Genomic DNA, 6,431 nt, shown 5'->3' on the forward strand with positions numbered 1-6,431 from the left:
GTGTTTTTATTTGTTAACCAGTTTAAGTGGAGCCTGTGGTAGCTTAAACCGTGGTCCTCATACCTCATATGGGGCGTTTTTCCGTAACAAAGAATGGTTTCAGTGAAACAATCTAGAAGAGAATTGAGGTCAGACCTTTTAAAATAATAGTACTATTGATAAAATTTGTACTTTTCCCCTCTAGCTCTTCTAAACTTCAACGCTGCATAGCTTCAAGCTATAAGTTCTATATTATGAAAGAGTATTTGAGAAGAAGAGTAATGCAGAGTCTTGAATTTGTGTACAGTGGAATATGATTTACAATGTAACACTGTAAATAAGAAGGCAAAGTCTATGGAAAAAGTCAATATTATCTTTGTTCCTTGTTTAAATATATATTTTAACATAAAGGCACAAAAATAAAAGAAGCATATTACTGGAAAAAAAAAACACAACCCAAAACCAAAAACCCATTTGGTTGGCAGTATGGAGCTGGAAAGTGATGCTACCAAGCCAAAGGTGAGTGATTTTAATCTGCAGCCCTCGAGCCTGGTTTTAATTGTTTTTTTGTCAAACATTCTTCTAAGTGGTATAGCACTGGTATGTCCATTTGCTGTACAGAGGTAACTTGTGGTTGCTGTGATGCTGAACACTGTGACACTGATGTGTCAAATGCAATAGTGGTTACTCCTGGTGGACAGTGTTTGGTGGAGCTTCCCAATTAAAACAAGCTTGGAAGCAGGAGTGGCATCCACTTCCAAAATTATTTGCCTCCGGAAACTCTATACACGTGGAGAAACGATGAAAGTTATACAAGTATTCAGGTCTTTCATTCATAGGGTCACTATGAGTTGTTTACAATTCAATGGCACTTAACAACAACTAGCTCTTTCCACACATTTCCTTTGAATTCTTTGCTTTGTCTTGTCTAGCTGCCCTTTGAAATCTTCAGTTCATCTCTTTTACTGCAGCATTTCTTTCTTTTGGCTTCTTGAGGCTCTAAAACAATTTTCATATTTTCTTCTGACATCCATTTTGGCTTTTTCTTTCTCCTTAACTCAGTTGTTGTTGTTATTGATTGCCTTTGAGTTGAGCACAACTCATAGAAACTCCATTAACAAAAGGCCTGGAACCACTCTACAACTATTAACATTGATCAAAGTTCATAAGAGTTTCCGGAGGCATGTTGTTTAGGAAGTGGATGCCACTCCTGCTCACCTTAATTCATTCTTAGTGTGCATAAGCAATCCTGGTTCTTAGTTTGGGTCCATGTAAGTAAAAAGCATACCTGAGGCAGAGAATAAATTAGTATGACTTAGAGTGTTAGCAACAAGCAGTGTGTGAGGAGGGGAAAATGATCAGAGTTGGAAAGTGGCCAATTTGTTGGCCCTTAAGAAGTGAAACTGGCTAATCAAATATTCACCATGTTAAAGAATGGATTTTGAGGGCAAGTTTGCTTGTGTTTAAGATGTACTGCTAATCCATTCAATGAGTAGTCAAGTGGTTCAGTGGTTACATTTTTCTTTTCCCTGAGACAGCCTCAGTTTTTACTTCCAGCCTATTCACCTCTTGTGCAGCAATTATCACCCATTTTCAGAGCAGTTTTGTGCTGCCATGATGCTGAATAGATTTGAATGGCATAATCAGGCTAAGAAGCAAGCAAAAAAAAAAAAAAAAAAAGGGCTCGTGATCTACTTTTGAAAATCAGCCAAGGAAAATTCCACTGATTACAATGACCCAGTAAGCAATTGACCCTATGGGTGACACAGGACTAAGCAATCTCATAGGACCAGATGCATAGAGTCATCATGAGTCATGGACTGCCCCAAGAATAGCACATATGTATCGAGTACTTACCATGCTTCTTGTCCTATATTATTGTTGCTGCATGCCACCAGGTCACCTGTGACTCACAGCAACCCTATGAACTGCTGATCTGAGCTTGCCTGGTCCAGCACCATCCTCATGATCTCTGACTGAGATCTCTAGTCCGTTGTTACTATGCCAATCCATCTTGTTGAGGGTCTTCTTCTCATTCTCCAGTCCTCCCTTTTCCCCAGCATGATGTCTTTTTCCAAAACCTGGCTTTTTCTCTGTGTGTGAGATGAAGTTTCACTATCCTTGTCTCTAAGGAGCACTGGACTTCTTCCAAGACAGATTTGTTTATTCCTTTTGCCGTGTATAAGAAATTCAATACTCTTCACTAACACCACAATTCAAAGGCATTGATTCATCATTGGTCATCTTTATTCCCTGGACAACCTTTCAATGCATATAAAGCAATTGAAAATACCATAACTTGGATCAGGTGCACTTTAGTCTTTAAAGTTATAGCTTTGCTCAGAATTGGAGGAAGATCAGCAATCTTCTTTATGCAGATGACACATCCTTGACTGCAGAAAATGAAGACTTGAAGGATTTACTGAAGACAATCAAAGACTACAGCCTTCAATACAAATTACAGTTCAACATCAAGAGTCCACCAGTGAACTGATAGGCAACATCATGATAGAGATAATATGGATGTTATCAGTGGTTTCACCTGGATCCACAATCAACATCTATTGCAGCAGCAGTCAGGAAATCAAAAGATGTGTTCAACTGGGAAAATCTGTTGTCAAGGACCTTTTTTTTTATGCACACCCATGTTTATTGCAGCTTTGTTCACAGTCAAGGACCTTTTTAAGGTACTAAACACCTAAGCTCTGTAGTAGGTGCTAGAAATACAACAGTTAACTTTTTTTAAAAAAATGTCAGGATCCCACCTTGATGAAATTGACTTTCTAGTGGGGGGAGCATGACAGTAATTAAATGGACACACTTTAAATATGACTTATGATTAGGTACAGTAATGAAATGAACAACACAGAGACCTTCATTCAATAGAGGAAAAGCTAGGGTGGAACTAGGGAAGCTTTTCTGAGGAAGCAACTTCAGAGGTCAGCAGTAAAGAAAGAGTAAGAATTAGATACACAAGATATAAAGAAAAGAGCATTTCAGAGAGGCAGGAACAAAGGAAAGCAGGACATGCATGGCTGAAGCAGAAGGAGAATAACATCAAATAAAGTTATAAACACCAATGAGCCCATGCAGGGTTCTGCATGTTCTACTAAAAGGTTTTTATTTCAGTCTAAGAGAAATGGAAATTTCTGTAAGCTTTTAAGTAAGGGAAGGATATGATTAAATTTGAGTCATTAAATGTTTCACCCTGTTTTCTGGAGGATATATTAGAAATAAATAAGATAGGTTTCAAAAGACCAGCTGGATGGTAACTGCAGAAGCCCAGGCAAGGACGATGACAACATGGACTAGAAGTGGTGGTGGAGAAGAAGAGCAAGCGTAAGGATACTTACTTATCCCTCAGGGACCTACTGGAAGCAAATGTAGAAGAACTCTTTCACACTCTTAGCTTATTAAGGCTGCTGGAATAAAGTATAACCAACTGTGTGGCTAAAAACAGCATAAATTTTTTCTTAAAGTCCTAGAGGTCAGAAGTTCGAAATCAAGATGTGTTGTCAGACCTCTCTTCTCTCTCTGATATCTCTTTAGGGAAGAATTCTTTCTTGCCTATTTCAGCTTCTGGTTGTTGCCAGGCTTCCTTGGTGTGTCTTGGCTTGTAGATACATACTCCAATCTCTGCATCTAACCTCCTCTGTACGCCTGTGTTCACATTTTCCCTTTTAAAAGGACACAAGTCATAGTAAATTTAGGACTCTTGCTATTTCAGTATGACTTCAGCATAACTTCATTATATGAGCTAAGACTCTATTTCCAGATAAGGTTACATACAGATGGGCTAAAATTTCAAGGACACTATCCAACAGTTCAACCCAGTACATAAATTTTTAAGTTCAAGGGAAATCTCCTTCCATAAAATGGTCTGGGGAGGTATGCAGTACACCAATCACTGACTTGCTCATTGAGGGAGAGACACATGCAAGAGCTCAGGCATCCTAATGATAAGTGAGTATTTTACACTTCATTGTTTCTCAATAAGCCATTGGGAATCACTGCCTTCAAACCCACGACAAGGAGGACAAAGAGCCGTTTTTGTCTTCTCTACAAACACAGAAAGAATGCATTTTCTTTGGTTGACAAAATTTCACGGAGAGCTTGACTGTTTTTGCAGCTTCACCATGAGTCCAGTCCACCTTGTATTTTGTCCAACTCCTTGTTGAGAACCACTGTATCTTGTTCTGATTTTCCAGGATTCCGGGCTCTGCAACATGGTTTCTCAGCGGCTTGCTTCCCTTTCCATTATGCATCAGAGGTCTCCTATAATCTTGGCTCACAGAAGTCAGAAAAATTACATGCTAAGAATTTAGAGTTTAAGGCAGGGAGAAGATAGAGTGAGGCTGTGGAAATACCCTGCTAATAGTGGGAGAAATGTAAATGAAAAACACTTACCAAGAGATGCCTTTTTATAGCATCTACGTTATTATACTAACAGAAGTAAATTGTATTTTGATTGTGGCCGGTTGAAAATCACATCCTACATGTATGAGGTATATAATCAGCTTAATCAGTTGCTGATCCCAGGACAATTTTATCCTAGTGTATTGGGAGATTGCAAATAACACAGAGTTTATTCCATTCTTCTTAGTAATTTAAATGTCACTTTGTTAAATGAACTTGAAGACAGATTTTCATTACTTGAGTGCAGGGTTTCCAATAATAATAATATAAGACTTTTTTTTTTCCCCTTCCAGTACCAACACAATGACTTAATATAAAAAGCAAGTGGTTAAACTCAAAACATTTTACCAAATGAGTGTCTTTATAGTGCTATGATTTTGTGGGGGTGGTGGTGCTCTCTGGTGTCAAATTTATTTTCAAAGTCTTGCTAAATATGCCACTTATTAAGCTATCATTTCTTAGCTTCAAACCTACTTAGATATTGTTTTACGGAGCCGAACCTGGCACTCTCCAAACCACATTTTTGCTTTGCCAGCAGTTGCACTGAGTCAGCCAATAGGGAATGTTAGAGAGAGGTTGCTGGTTGGAGGAGAAAGAGACTCACTTCCTCCTGTTTACTTCCTGTCCCTGTCAGCAGTTGAATCTAGGCTGTGTGATTTCCAACCAGTTTCTCTCTCATTCTTTCTGAGGCACCAGCAGCTGGCACTCCCTATTCAGAAGTCTGAGTCCCAGCACTGTAGAGTTTCTTCTTCAAGCTTAAGTGACTCTAACCTCTTTCCTTTGTGCCTGCGGCTATGGGAAAGTAGGTACATGTTGCAATTCCTGGTGAGCCAGAGCAGCCAGAGCCTGATATCAGGGAAGGTTTCTGGTGTTAAGTCAGAAAACCACAGGTAGATTCCCACCACCCCCTAATAGAACATGCCCATGTCCTATCACAAGGAGCTTTGGTGAGTTAGTGAGTAAGTCATCCTGCAAGCCTAAAGACATGGTTCGATCTACCAACTGTTTTGAGGGAGAAAGATGGACAATCTCCTCCTGTGCAATTTACAGCTTCTAAAATCCCACTGGAGTGTCAGCTATGAATCGGTTCAAACAACAAGTGTTCAGTGCAGTAGGACATGTTGTTATTTTGTGCCATTAAGTTCCCTCCAGCACATTTTCAGAGACTATAAATCACATGGGAGAAGATTGCCCATCTTTCTCCATTGGAGCTGCTGGTGGATTAGAACTTTGTGCCTTTGATTGGCAGTGCAACTCCTTACTGCTAGGCCACCAGAACTCTCAATTAACACTTACTTCCTTTTAAGTTCCTCTCCAGGCAGAACCTGCTTAAGTTGATTGGTTAAGCTTACAAAGCCTACCTTCCTTTGACATTGTGTGACCTTCCTTTATTGGCAGCAGAGAGTCTCTTCCTGAGATAGAACCGGAACCACTGCCCATAGAGACCATGCATGCCTACTATCCCATGATAAGTGATAAAGTCCAGAAGCCTTTGTGACAAAAAAACATCTTGGAAGACCTGATTTTCATAATCCCATCTATAGGGACCAGTTCCTAAAAAAAAAAAAAAAAATAAATGACTAAAAAATCTACCACTCCTCTGACATTACATATGGTTTACAATCAGGAAAGGTATATGTTAGGATTGTATCCTCTCTCCATAGCTATTCATAATGTATCTGGGCCAACAATTTGAGAAGTTAGACTGTGGTTGATGTTGTTATTATGTGCAGTCGAGTCGCTTATGACTCATAGCAACCCTATGTACAACAGCCCTATCCTGTGCCAATCCCACTGCCTCTGACACACTCATCCTGTTTACCCCAGTCACTGAATCAATCCAACTCATAAAGGGTTTTCCCTCTTGTGCCGTTCCTCCACCCTCCCAAGCATGACCCTCTCCAAGGACCTCTCCCTCCTTACAACATGTCCAAAGTATGTCAGACGAAGCCCAAGAATACTTGCCTCCAAGGAGCAGCCTGGTTTAACCCTCTCCAGGAGAATCTGTTTTCTTGGCAGTCCATGGTACATTCAAT

Source organism: Elephantulus edwardii, unplaced genomic scaffold, assembly GCF_000299155.1.
Source record: "Elephantulus edwardii isolate Elephantulus edwardi_28Jun2011 unplaced genomic scaffold, EleEdw1.0 scaffold00030, whole genome shotgun sequence".
NCBI lineage: Eukaryota > Metazoa > Chordata > Mammalia > Macroscelidea > Macroscelididae > Elephantulus > Elephantulus edwardii.